Below are 15,989 nucleotides of genomic sequence, written 5' to 3' on the forward strand. Positions count from 1 at the left end.
AAAGAACAAAGTTTTGTCCATCTTTGTTCATCATAGCTGAAAGTTAGAGAAGAGAAAGAGAGGAGAAAGCTCTTGAGTATTTGGTCATTAGGAGGAGGAAAATTGAAGGTAAGTTCTTGGTACCTTGCTTCTATTTTGAGGTTCATGAGTTCTTCTTGATTCTACCTTAACTCTTGAAGTATATTTTGATTTTTAGTTGTGTTGTGAGCATTTGGTCATGAATTAAAATGAAGGAAATGGTTGTTGTTTCATGTTCTTTTGATGAAAAATGGAAGATATGTGAAGTTGAGCCAAACAAATGAGCATGCATGTGCCTTAGATGTTAAAGGGAAAAATCAGCTAACATGTTGTGCTTTAAAATGATGAAATGGAGATTATACTTAAGTAAAATCACAGATATGTGATGATTGATTGGTGATATACATGTTTAAATAACATGCATGCAAGGTATGTGTGAAAGAGTGATTTGGTAATAAATCTGCTTGGGACAGCAGCAGTAACGTGACTTTGGAAAATCACCATAAATTGTGGGAGATGAATTAGAAGCTGAATAAATTATGTAATTAAAGCTTAATGAGTCTAGTTTCAAATGAAATAAACTAGAACATATTTTGAATTCTGTACAATGAGAAATTTGATTCGTAATGAAGAGTGGTCAGATTAGTCAAACAGTGAAACATGGGAAACTTTGAGAAAAATCTGGTATTGATTGGCTAAACCAAAATTCTGAAATTTTATGGATAGAAGATATATGAGTCTATTTTCAAGGAAAATTAACAGCACTTGATTTGGAGTTTCGTAGCTCAGTTATAAATGATTTAGTGATTTGTTGCTCGGAAAGACAACTTGCAATGAAATTATGATTATGTAGTAAACATTGACAAAAATTTGTTAATGAGTTGCTTATTGATTTCTTATAAGCTTACTATGATCTGTAGGTGTGGTTGACTGAATATTGTAAGGGATTAATACGTAGTTCGTATTTGAATAGTTAGATTAACGTGTTAGTAATCCAATTGTAGGAGGTTCGTGTGTGGATCTCATCAGCATATCGTCGCAAACAGGTGTGTAACTAACACCTCTTTCTTAGTCCGGATCGGCAAAAGTCGAAAAGCGAAATGCCGAAAACCGTATTTTGTAGATTTGCGAGTGTGCGAATGCTCGTAAGGTAAATCGATTAATGTTTTTGGTAAGCTGCAAAATTTGGACTGCAAAGTGCATGATTTCTGTGCCCTCGATATTTTTGGGCTTAATTGGTCAAAATTAGAATGATGGGCCAACGGGCCCAATTCGGTAAAAACCCTCGATGCGTGATTACGTTAGTACATGAAAAGTAGGAATATGTATGAAAAACCCTAAAATAGATAAATTCTGAAATACCTTTAAAAGTAGAAAATTTACAGTTTACCCCTAGTAGATAAATTACCAAATACCCCTAGGTTAAATTGACCTAAATGCATGTTTGATTGTTGTTATTTATTGCATGCCATGTTATTATCTCGATGCATGGGACTGGGATATTGACGGAGGAAGTACTGAAAGTGGCTTGTCCACGATCTTGGAGGCTTTGCCTCAATTCTATGATAATCGAGCGGCAAGGGCTGCAATCGTGGAGTGTTAAATTTGGGTGGGTTGAGCTATTCCCACATGGAGTGTATGGCTGGTACGGTGGAGTGTAGTGGTTGGTGGGTTGAGTAGTCTCCCAAATGGGCTTGCATATGTTTCTTGATGTTGCATGTATTTTGAAATGGGCCTATAGGCCATATCATTATCTGAATAAGGGCTAAGGCCCGGTTTATTGTAATCTGAAAAGGGTTCGGCCCAGTACCATCATTACTGAATGGGCTTAGGCCCAATGGGCTTGAGTGACTTGGACTTTGAATGGGTTTTCCTTACACACTGAGTTTCCCCAAATTCATCCCTTTTATTTTCATCCACGCAGAAATCCCCAACCATAGTGGGCTTGGAGCTGTGAGGGAATTCGGAGTGGCCACCCGTTCTGAAAGTTTGATTTTCTTCTGGTGAACTGGACATCCTTTTATTTACATTTGAAGTTTTTGGGCTTTTAAATGTAATAAGGCCGCTTAATTATTTTTGATGGTTTTAATATGTATTACTAAGATAGGTAATACTTATATTTAATTGTTGAAACTGGATAGCTTTAGGTAGCGTTTTCAAAAACAACAGTTGATTTCAAAATAACACGACAACAAGCAAAGCTTCCGCAATGAAAGTATTTTTCCAAAATTAATCACTTTTCCTAAAAATGACTTAATCAAATCGGTTTTCCTAGAAATATCCATGACATTAAGGTGTGGCAATGGCGGTATGCATGTCTAGGATTGGATCCGAAGGAGCTTGGTATTTAAGCGATCATTGGACTCACCACCTCTTTTCCGGTTTCCTACCTGGTGCATAGCTTCCATTCATTTTAACCCTTAATGAATTAATCTTTTGAACATCAAGTACGATTTTCTAGACTTAGAAAGGAAATTTTTTTTTTTACGTTTTTGATGTGGCATGCCGGATCCGGCCATAACTTCTGGGCCGGGTTTGGGGTGCTACATTTAGTGGTATCAGAGCCCGGTTACAACAACTCGGCTGTGAATCGGGTCCAAAAAGGGTTTTCAAAACTTTATGCAAAAAAAAAAAAAAAAGAGAGGGTATTTTTGGAAAAAAAAAATCTAATTTTTGTAATTTCCTGTTTAAAGGAGATAATCTCCGAACTTGTTTTTTTTTTTTTTACACAAATGTTTGGAAAATGGATTTCAAAAAGTCTAAATCTTTTGAGTTTATCTGAAAACTGATGAGGTGGCACACTGAATCCCCGGCACCAAGGCTGTAAGTACTATTCTGTTTTATATAATAAACTGAACTGTAGTTAGTACTAAACCTTAGAGATAGTACTATAGATAATATAGCGTAAAGGCTACGAAACTGAGACTGTAGGGTAAACTAAACCCTAGAAAACTAAGACATTAGCTAAACTGTGGTTATGCGAGAACAACTCTGAAACCTTATCTGTTCATAAGATATTCTGTAATAAACAGTGGAAACAGTAAACTAACTGCATAAAATTCGTAATCAGATAAATCGATATGAGTACGAGAGCTACTCGGGGAAGAGGCCGTGGTCGAGGTCGTGGAAGAGGCCGTATGATCGGGCTGCGGAGGATGATGCCCTGTCACAGGCAATGCTTCGTGTTCTGGAAAGGGTTACCGGGGCAAGTGCGGGCAATGGAGTTCGGGGATCTATTTTTGAACGACTTCGGGCTAACGGAGCGGAGATCGTTAGGGGCGTGTCTGGTATAGCCCCGAATGTGGCGGAATATTGGTTGGAGGCCACAGAACGGATTATGAACAACTTGGACTGCTCTGAGGAGATTGTGAGTGGGGTATCTATACTAAGTCCTTTAGGTCACTCGGTTAGGGTAGACAAACTGTATAGAGATGTACCCTTAGAAACTCAAGGTAGGATTTTCCCTGGAGATCTGATGGAGTTACCGTTCGGAGAGTTTGATCTCATTTTGGGAATGGACTAGCTTGTTAAGCATAAGGCGACCCTGGATTGTACTGCTAAATGAATGGTGTTAAGGACCACAAAGGATGAGGAGGTTATGGTGATAGGTGAGCGAAAGGATTATTTGTCCAATGTGGTGTCGGCATTAAGAGTCGAAAAGTGGATTCGGAAAGGTTGTGAGGCCTAATTGGTATTTGTAAGTCAGTCGGAAGAGGAGGGACTGACAGTGGATAAGGTTAGGACCGTAAAGGAGTTTCAAGATGTTTTTCCGGAGAAGCTTCCAAGATTGCCTCCGAATCAAGAAGTTGAGTTTGGAATAGACTTGTTGCCTGGAATGGCGCTTGTGTCTATCGCACCGTATAGGATGGCACCGAAGGAGTTAGTAGAGTTAAATGCTCAAATTCAAGAGTTGTTGGATAGGGGCTTTATTAGGCCAAGCGTGTCTCCATGGGGAGCACCAGTGCTATTCGTGAAAAAGAAGGATGGTACGATGCGGATGTGCATTGATTATCGCCAGTTGAACAAACTGACGATTAAGAATAAGTATCCACTGCCAAGGATTGACGAGCTATTCGACTAGCTTAGAGGAGCTTCTGTATTTTCTAAGATCGACCTTCGATCTGGTTATCATCAGTTAAGGGTTAAGGAGTCAGATATCCATAAGACGGCATTCAGGACTCGGTATGGTCATTACGAGTTTTTGGTTATGCCATTTGGACTGACGAACGCTCCTGCAGCGTTTATGGATCTGATGAATCATGTGTTCCAACTATTTTTAGATCAATTTGTAGTCGTCTTATTGACGATATCCTGGTATATTCTGAAACTAAAACGAAACATGATGAGCATCTCCGTATAGTGCTGTAAGTATTAAGGGAGAATGAACTCTTTGCGAAGTTCAGCAAGTGTGAATTTTCGTTGAGGGAGGTAACTTTCTTAGGACATGTGGTCTCTGCTGAGGGGATTAAAGTGGACCCTCAGAAAATTGAAGCGATTTCAGAATGGAAGCCGCCTAGGTTAGTGTTGGAAATACGGAGTTTCCTAGGACTGGCAAGATACTACAGAAGGTTTATGGAAGATTTTTTTTGTGATGGCAGCACCCCTGATAAAACTCATAAGGAAAGGAGTACCGTTTGTATAGACTAAGAAGCAGCAGGAAGCTTTTGAGAAGTTGAATAAAGTTCTGACTGAAGCACCTGTGTTAATTCAAATGAGTCCGGAATGATTTTAGTGTGTACAGTGATGCATCACACGTGGGTTTGGGCTGCGTGTTAATGCAAGAGGGTAAGGTGGTTGCATATGCATCATGATAGCTTAAGCCTCATGAGGGAAACTATTGGACTCATGATTTAGAGTTGGCGAGATGATATTTGCACTTAAGATTTGGAGACATTACTTGTACGGAGAGAGGTGTATTATATACACGCACCACAAGAGTCTTAAGTATTTCTTGACTCGAAGGAGCTGAACCTTAGGCAAAGGAGATGGATTGAGTTGCTTAAGGATTATGACTGTTCAATCGAGTATCACCCAAGCAAGGCTAATGTGGTAGCCGATGCTCTAAGTCGTAGAGTCAGATTCGATCCGAGAGCAATGTTTGCTCGTCTCGAGTCAGATGATGATGGAAGTCTCATTGGTGAGTTGCAAGTGAGGCCAACTGGTGGATCAGATTAAGGAAAAATAGTTGAACGATGAGTCTTTGGTCGCTCGTTTTCAACAAGTTAAGGAAGGGAAACTTCGAGTTTGGGAGCCGAAGAGACGATGCAACAAACAATACCTCATCTGTTTGATTAGGTAAATTTCGAGGACGAAATTTCTTTAAGGAGGGTAGAGTTGTAACGCCCCAATTTTTGGGAATCCTGTGAATGTTGGCTTAGGTTTAATTATGTTAGTGGGCCTCTAGAAGGCCCAAGCTTAAGATAGAACCCGATAATTTTAGTTAATTTTTGTTCCATAAGAAAAAGGGAGTGAAATTATGAAATAGGACCTATGTGAAAATGTTTGAAAATGCTATAGGCTAAATTGAAGTGGCCAAATAAATAGGAGTGCAAAATAGGAGGATTTGCATGACAAACCTCCCATTTTACATGAAGTGGCTAGCCATCATGTTGTTGTAGACAATATGAGTACTTGATATCCATAATTTATGGTACAAATTGATACAAATTGATAATGGGTTAGGTAAATGTTCCATGATAATGGATTAGGTAAATATTCCATGATAATGGGTTAGGTAAATGTTTCATGATAATGGTTTAGGTAAATGTTTCATGATAAGAATTTCATGTCTTTTGTATTAAAGAATTAAATGGATGAAATATGAAGTTTTATTAAAAGAAAAAGGGGTGAAAAGAACAAAGTTTTGTCCATCTTTGTTCATCATAGCTGAAAGTTAGAGAAGAGAAAAGAGAGGAGAAAGCTCTTGAGTATTTGGTCATTAGGAGGAGGAAAATTGAAGGTAAGTTCTTGGTACCTTGCTTCTATTTTGAGGTTCATGAGTTCTTCTTGATTCTACCTTAACTCTTGAAGTATATTTTGATTTTTAGTTGTGTTGTGAGCATTTGGTCATGAATTAAAATGAAGGAAATGGTTGTTGTTTCATGTTCTTTTGATGAAAAATGGAAGATATGTGAAGTTGAGCCAAACAAATGAGCATGCATGTGCCTTAGATGTTAAAGGGAAAAATCAGCTAACATGTTGTGCTTTAAAATGATGAAATGGAGATTATACTTAAGTAAAATCACAGATATGTGATGATTGATTGGTGATATACATGTTTAAATAACATGCATGCAAGGTATGTGTGAAAGAGTGATTTGGTAATAAATCTGCTTGGGACAGCAGCAGTAACGTGACTTTGGAAAATCACCATAAATTGTGGGAGATGAATTAGAAGCTGAATAAATTATGTAATTAAAGCTTAATGAGTCTAGTTTCAAATGAAATAAACTAGAACATATTTTGAATTCTTTACAATGAGAAATTTGATTCGTAATGAAGAGTGGTCAGATTAGTCAAACAGTGAAACATGGGAAACTTTGAGAAAAATCTGGTATTGATTGGCTAAACCAAAAATTCTGAAAATTTTATGGATAGAAGATATATGAGTCTATTTTCAAGGAAAATTAACGGCACTTGATTTGGAGTTTCGTAGCTCCAGTTATAAATGATTTAGTGACTGTTGCTCAGAAAGACAGCTTGCAATGAAATTATGATTATGTAGTAAACATTGACAAAAATTTGTTAATGAGTTGCTTATTGATTTCTTATAAGCTTACTATGATCTGTAGGTGTGGTTGACTGAATATTGTAAGGGATTAATACGTAGTTCAGATTTGAATAGTTAGATTAACGTGTTAGTAATCCAATTGTAGGAGGTTCGTGTGGATCTCATCAAGATATCGTCGCAAAGCAGTGTGTAACTAACACCCTCTTTCTTAGTCCGGATCGGCAAAAGTCGAAAAGTCGAAATGCCGAAAACCGTATTTTGTAGATTTGCGAGTGTGCGAATGCTCGTAAGGTAAATCGATTAATGTTTTTGGTAAGCTGCAAAATTTGGACTGCAAAGTGCATGATTTCTGTGCCCTCGATATTTTTGGGCTTAATTGGTCAAAATTAGAATGATGGGCCAACGGGCCCAATTCGGTAAAAACCCTCGGTACGTGATTCTGTTAGTACATGAAAAGTAGGAATATGTATGAAAAACCCTAAAATAGATAAATTACTGAAATACCTTTAAAAGTAGAAAATTTACGTTTTACCCTAGTAGATAAATTACCAAATACCCCTAGGTTAAATTGACCTAAATGCATGTTTGATCGTTGTTATTTACTGCATGCCATGTTATTATCTGATGCATGGGACTGGGATATTGACGGAGGAAGTACTGAAAGTGGCTTGTCCACGTACTGGAGGCTTTGCCTCAATTTTATTGATAATCGAGCAAGCAAGGCCGCAATCGTGGAGTGTTAAATTTGGGTGGGTTGAGCTATTCCCACATGGAGTGTATGGCTGGTACGGTGGAGTGTAGTGGTTAGTGGGTTGAGTAGTCTCCCCAAATGGGCTTGCATATGTTTACTTGATGTTGCATGTATTTTGAAATGGGCCTATAGGCCATATTGTTATCTGAATAAGGGCTAAGGCCCGCTTTATTGTAATCAAAAGGGTTCGGCCCAGTACCCATTATTACTGAATGGGCTTAGGCCCAATGGGCTTGAGCTGACTTGGACTTTGAATGGGTTTTCCTTACACACTGAGTTTCCCCAAATTCATCCCTTTTATTTTCATCCACGCAGGAAATCCCCAACCATAGTGGGCTTGGAGTCGTGAGGGAATTTGAGTGGCCACCCGCTCGAAAGTTTGATTTTCTTCCGTGAACTGGACATCCTTTTATTTACATTTGAAGTTTTGGGCTTTTAAATGTAATAAGGCCGCTTAATTATTTTTGATGGTTTTAATATGTATTACTAAGATAGGTAATACTTATATTTAACTGTTGAAACTGGATAGCTTTAGTATGCGTTTTCAAAAACAACAGTTGATTTCAAAATAACACGACAACAAGCAAAGCTTCCGCAATGAAAGTATTTTTCCAAAATTAATCACTTTTCCTAAAATGACTTAATCAAATCGGTTTTCCTAGAAATATCCATGACATTAAGGTGTGGCAATGGCGGTATGCATGTCTAGGATTGGATCCGAAGGAGCTTGGTACTTAGCGATCCGATGGACTCACCACCTCTTTTCCGGTTTCCTACCTGGTGCATAGCTTCCATTCATTTTAACCCTTAATGAATTAATCTTTTGAACATCAAGTACGATTTTCTAGACTTAGAAAGGAAATTTTTTTTTTACGTTTTTGATGTGGCATGCCGGATCCGGCCATAACTTCTGGGCCGGGTTTGGGGTGTTACATTATTTGCATAACATCATTCAATGCAAGTAACACTTGTTGAATCCATTTATAACTAGAATATCACTACTCAAAACATTAACATCCTAGGTACATGCCAAAACATCAAAAGGAAACATCACCAACTTTGAGTTCGAGTTTGTCGTTGGATGCTGATTCGTAGATCAAAATAGATACTTAACCTACACATAAAAGAATGATCAGATAATGAATCTTTCACTAACTCAAAGAACAACAATTCCATGAAATAATCAATAATTTTATAATCCATAAATTCATTATAGCATATAATACATATTTCATGTTATTTCACCTTCACCAACCTTTCTCAATGGGTCGGTTATACACCAACAATATATATTCACTTATGATTGGCACATTGTGCCTAACAGATAACCTGTAACAAGTTTGCGTCCAGCGCTAGTTAGATAAACCAATCGCTAGTGAGATAAACCAATGATAGATGTGCCTAGCACTAGTTGATCGAATCGACAGTGATTTGCAGCCAGCGCTAGTCGAATAACCAGACGATAGATGTGCCCAACACTAGTCGAACGAATCAACAATAGTTTGCGCCGATCGTTAGTCGGATAAACCGACGATATTAAATGTGTGCCCAGCACTAGTTCGATATACCAATAGTATTTTGCGCCTAGCGCAAGTTGGATGAACCAACGAAGTTAATTACACACTTACAAAATCTACAATATCACATTTCATAATTCAACCATTCACATCAATAACTAAGAGTAAATCATTGATCTATACCATAATCATACATATATATATTTCCATAATTTTCCATTCAATGGAATTATCCAATTACACATATAAGAACATAATTAAATATCAAATAATAGTTAAACTAATTAAAATAAATAGAATTTGAGTTCAAGGACTACGAACTTACCTTCGCAATAGTTACTAGTATTTCGATGATGATTAGCCAACAACTTTTTCCTTCCCACGGTTATCGGTCGATCTACTTGTTTCTTGATCTAGTTATAACAATTCAATTTAATTAATCCCAACTAAACATCTTAACACTATAATTCATATAACCAATTCATTAATACTATTTTACATATTAACATTAACTTTTACTTTTATACGCATTAATCCTTAAAACCAATTCTTCCAATTTGACATATAATTATCCCATCCAAGCTTAACCTAATATTTCCTTAAGTCCTTATAAGACTTCCCATTTCTCAATTAAACCCCCAAATTTTATTTTTTTTATAATTTCATCCCTAATGTCCAACTTCATGAATTGACTTTACAAAGTAGTCTCATTTATCTTCCAACCTTAAAATCTATCAAAACAACACAAAAGCTTAAAATTCTCTATGATGGTAAATTCAATAATTTCAACAATTCTAAAAATTCCAACTTGGTTAAACTAACTCATGATCTTAAAGTTCCAAAAATATAAAATTTATACAAAAAAGGGCCAAAATATACTAACCAATTAAAGCTCCAAAAGTACACTTAAATGGCCAAACCATCTTCTCCAAATTCCTATTCGACTAATGCATGAAGAAAAGAGAAAGTTTTTGTTTCCTTCTTTTTCTTCCCACTTACCACATATCATCTTTTATTTTACTAAATAATTATAATATTTTAAAACATTCTTTTGGCCATTTAAGCTACATTTCCGTCCACTAACTCAATCTAAGGTCTAATTCCTTCAAAAGTCCCTTCTAATTATGTTCTAATTATAATTCCATAGTAATTTTTATTTTATTATAACATAATTTGTTAACTTAAGTATTATAATATACCATATATATATAGTACGTACGTATAATACTAACCATAACCGTCCACCATAAAAAAAACATATATATAATGGTTTATTTCTTTAATAAGTCCTTTAATCTAGTTCCACCTTGTAATTTAATATTAATTCCTACTTTTATCACTTACTTCATTTAGTCTCTATACTTAAATTAAACCCTAATTCCACAAGAATTACTTAACCGAAATTTAGTTCTCTTTTAAGATAACTCCATCAGTATTTACTAAAAAAATTTTATGAGTCTGGCTTACAAAAATGGGGTCCTAAAATCACACTTTCCGGCACCACTGACTTTCAGGTCGTTACACAGATTGACTAAAATCTGTCTCGCACAAAGCACAAATATTTTTCGGTAAAAGTTTATTGCTATAAATATCACAAACCGGCTCAATTTTGAAAGTTTTAAACTTCTGTTATAACTGTTGATAAGCCATAAAAGTAACATATTTTAATCTCATTCTTGATGCGTTTTTGGATGATTTATTACTTAATTTAGTGAATTTGATGCTCTTAATCCTTTAATTTTATATTTTATACTTAGGGGAGCATAGGGGAACAAAATCTGACAAAATGGGCTATTTTAAGGATCCACACGGCCAAGCCTTTTCCTACACGGGCTAAGCACACACAGGGTGGCCACACGCCTATGTGCCAGCCCGTGTCAATTTCGAATCCTGTTTCCCTAATACGCAAAAAAATCCAGTTTTTAGGGCTTCTGAGCATTCTAAAGTTTATAAATACGTACTAGAAGAGGACTTGAGGGGACACATAGAGCTAAATGAAGAAAAGACTCGAAGGACGCCAACGAATTCAACTTAGAACCAGGATCTCCTTCAAGATTGAAAATCTCCATTCAATTTCTCTTGAAGTTTTTGGGTTTCTTTATGTTTTGTTGTTTTCCTAATTTTGAGATGTTTTCCTTCCAAAGTATGAACTAAATTCCCTAGGTACCTAGGGAGGATGAAACCTAAGACGAATCTTATTATTTGATTTTTCTGAATTACATGATAAATATTTGTTCTTCATCTCAATTATGTGTTCTTATTTCATGTTTTAATGTTTTCAGGATATTAATTCATGATTGATGTGCTTATTCAGTGGAGCAAAAGTCCCTGTTTAAGAGTAGATTTGGCATAAATGAGTGGAGTTGCATGCAATCCTAGAAATAGGACGACATAAATCTTCCGGATTAGAGTCAAATCTAATAGGGGAATCCATAAATCGAGTTAATGCGGCAATAAGGGGGTTTTAATTAGAAAGAGATTTCAATTAATCAACCTAGAGTCAGTTGTTTTTTATTCTCGAAAGAGATATTAACATAAGTTAGGGATTTCTATGGATCAAGACAAGTGAATAATGTAACACCCTTAACCCGTATCCGTCGTCGAAACAGGGTTTCGGAGCATTACTAGAATTTGCAGATCACCTAAAAAAAATTCAATTAAATACTTACCGATTCAATGCATCATATAAATAAATATATTACCATTCAATCAACAGCTTGGCACTTGTATAAGCATCAAACAGCAACATTGTTAGTATACTAGTACATATTTCATATAAATTCAACATTGATATACTTCATTTTCTTGACATGTCACACTTGAGTTTAATAATTGTCTTACTTACATAATTTCCTTGTATCAACATATCAAAGATAATCATATATGTACATGTCACGAGACATGTTATTCTCTTACTGTTTCTTCAAAAGCATATATCATTCATTTCGTTATATCAATATTTCATGCACCATAATTTCCATATATCTTATGTATATTTATTTCGGTAATAGTTCATATTAAAATTAACAGAAATTAAATTTCATGTACCTATACTTATTTCATTCAACTATTCTGTACATATATTTCCACATGACCAATTCTTGTAAATATTTCACAGAACCATTTCATATAACCATTCATCATCTGATACATATTACCTGAATATCAATTGTTCAACTGATGTCATAGCATCTCCCATCCACGGTCTTATTTATCTTCGACATGATGCCATAGTGTCTTTCAACTATGGTCTTACTCATTTTCTGTCAGGTTGCCATGGTATCTTTCAACCATGGTCTTATTCTTTTCATGTCACGTTGCCATGGTATCTTTCAACCATGGTCTTACACATTTTATATCCTGTTGCCATGGTATCTTTCAACCATGGTCTTACACATTTCATATCATGTTGCCATGGTGTCTTTCAACCATGGTCTGGTCTTACACATTTCATATCATGTTGCCATGGTGTCTTTCAACCATGGTCTTACATATTTCATATCATGTTGCTATGGTATCTTTCAACCATGGTATTACACATTTCATTTCAGAAAGCACACTCCCGCGAACCTCATCCTTACAGCGGGATTACCATCGAGCTAAATCGTAATATAAACTCATAGAGTATTGTCGGGATTACCGGTCAAAGCTAAATCCCGCAACGACAATTACTCTAATAAGCTTGGATCTGAATTACCAGTCCAGGCTAAATTCAGACCCTAATTCGGATTACCCGTCCGGGCTAAATCCATTTTCCACATATTCTTCGGGAGGGGTATATCAGAATAGGATCACCCGTCCGGGCTTGATCCTTTTTACCGTCAATTCCTTTTCCAATGAGCCATCGAATTCAATTCCATTCAACCGGGATTTATTTTCAATTTATATCGAGTATTATCAATATTTCATAAATTATCATGAATTGAACATTCAAATCATATTTTCATCACATAACCACATATTTCAAGTATTTAAAAATACAATTAAAGTTACACAAACTTACCTCATTGCTTGTTTGTGTTTATAATTTCATTAATCCGATATCTTTTCTTTTCCACGATCAAGTCTCTTATTTGAGTCGTCCGGATCTTTATAAATAAATTTGATTATTATTTTCATTCATTTCATATTCTAATGCATTTAATTAATGCTCTAGGAAAAATTACCATTTTGCCCCTAAACTTTTATTTAATGACGATTTCATCCTTAGGGTCAGGAAAATAAAATTCTTGCAATTTAATCCTTATTTCCAGCTATTATTCTCATACATATTGATAACTACCCATGAATTCAATAAAATATCAGAATTTTCCATAACTTCAACACTTTTCAATTTAATCCCTAAAACATGTTTTTCCCCGATCTTGAACTAAATTAATAATTTTATTCAATTTTGTAATTTAAATAATAAAATAATCCATTTCATGCAATTTGGTCATTTTTTACACTTTTACAAAATTGCCCATAAAGTTTTACTTTTATTCAATTTAGTCCCTAAGCCTAAAACATGCAAATTAGCCATGCTAGATGAATATTCATACATATTTTCCTCCTCCTCCTCTCCATTCCACATTCTTAAATTTATATAATATGCTTATAAGTAACATTATCAATAATTTTACTGTTTACTTATATGTATATTCAAAATTGTCTATTTGAGTCATAGTCACTAAATTATTTATATCTTGAGCTACAAAACTCTAAATTAACATCTGTTAATTTTACTTGAAACTAGACTCACACATATTCTTACCATAAAATTTTTAGAATTTTTGGTTCAGCCATTTAGTACAGTTTATTCATTAAATTCACCCCTGTTCTGCTGTTTGACAGTTCCGACCCTTCTTCACTAAAAATTAATTATCTCCTTGTACAGAATTCAAATAATGTTCCCGTTTATTTATGTTGAAAATAGACTCATTCAAAATTCTAAGAATATAAATTTGATTCCATAATTATTTTTCTCCAATTTTTTATAATTTTCCAAAGTCAGAACAGGGGAACCCAAATTCATTCTGACTTTGTCTCACAAAATTCATTATATCTCATGATTTACAAATTCATTGCTTACACCGTTTCTTCTATGAGAAACTAGACTCAATAATATTTAATTTCATATTTTTTTATCTTTTAATTCGATTTCTACAATTTATGGTGATTTTTCAAAATTAGTCTACTGCTAGTGTCCAATATTGTTTTAGTGCAAGCTGTTTATTACCATTTTTCCTCTAAGCTTTTAATAAATAACAAATTCGTCCCTACTAAATTAGCCTTTCAATTGAGATTATTTTTCTCAATTAATACTTTATTATATCACTTTAAACTATTTTACAACTTTTGAAATCATAATTTCAGCACTAGACTTTAATTCCAAACATTTTCACAATTAGGTCCTAAAATCAATTTCCATCAATTTTACTTGATAAAATTATCATATATCAAAATTAAAATTAAAATTATATGTTTATTCATCAGATTTTTCCATAACTCATCCATAATAACTTTATAAATTAGCCATGAAATCAAAAACTAATGAAATAATAAGTTGGACCCAATTGTAAAAGTCCAAAAACATAGAAATTTCAAGGAGAAAGCAAGAATTAAACTTACATGTAGCTAGAGAATGAAAACCAGCTTGAACCATCTTCCATGGCTATTTTTCAGTTGATGAAAATAAAGAAAAGTAAAGAGAATTCTAGATATTCCAATTTGGTCCCATTTTTATTTAACTTATTTTGGGAATTTTCCAATTTTGCCCTCATTTCACACTTTTCTTGATTTTTCTCAGCTATTGCCGTCCAAAATATCTCTTTTGAGCTTATTTTCAGTTTAGGTCCTTTCTCATTTGACAATTGAGCTATTTAATCCTTTTAGCAACTTTTACACCTTTTTTCAATTTAGTCATTTTTATTTAATTAACCACCCAAACGTTAAAATTTTCTGACGAAATTTTAATACTACCTTATTGATACTCCATAAATATTTATAAAAATATTTACGGCTCGATTTATAAAATTGAGATCTCGATAACTGTTTTCTTCAATTTCTTAACTTAATAAATCTTTATAAAACACACATTACTAATTTAAAAATCTCTCAAAAATCACATTTGGCTCATAATTATTAAATAAATAAATATACGAGCTTATTTTTTGAATTTAGTGGTCTCGAACCACTATTCCCGACATCATTGAAAGTCGGCTATTACAAATAAATCATTTAATTCAGATTTAGAATAATAAGTGAAGTTTAGGTGGATTTTTTCCTCGGTATTGTATCTCTCATCGGTTTTCTTCAAACATTTTCCTACTTTATTCTCTGTTTCGTCTTAGTAATTAGGTTAGTTAAATTTAGGTTAAAATAAATCCCTTCAATTTATTCGGCTAGATAATAAAAAGATAGTAACTACTAGTACTTTTAGTTCTCGTAGATACGATATTCCCGACTCACCATAGCTATACTACCATTCGATAGGTGTGCTTACATTTGTCGTATTTTAATTAGTTCGTGACGTCATCAACTGTAAACTGTTTTGCTAACCGGATTTTTCCAACACTCGACCCCTTAAGTATTAGAGAACTATCAAATAACAATAATGCACGCTCAACACTAAATCTCCCTCTGACATAACAGACCCTATAGTATGCAAACATACTTTTAACTCTATCCGACACCATTAATAGAGCATTTTTCTTTACCAATAATCACCAAATACATTTTTCAACATAATTAGAATCATAATATAATTATCTCAATCACATATATATAAACATTGAACTTATGCCAAATCATCTCAAATAGAGCAAATATGAGCTTTATATTTATTTTGTTTTTTGACATTCCGACGTCGTTTTAGCTATATACAATAATACAATTATGAAAAAAATATCAATTACACAATCAAATATAGAAACAATGAATATGCATTTTCTCAATTTAACCCACTAGAGTATTAATTTCAAGTTTTCCCGTA

The sequence above is a fragment of the Gossypium arboreum genome, chromosome 13 (assembly GCF_025698485.1).
Source record: "Gossypium arboreum isolate Shixiya-1 chromosome 13, ASM2569848v2, whole genome shotgun sequence".
Classification (NCBI taxonomy): domain Eukaryota; kingdom Viridiplantae; phylum Streptophyta; class Magnoliopsida; order Malvales; family Malvaceae; genus Gossypium; species Gossypium arboreum.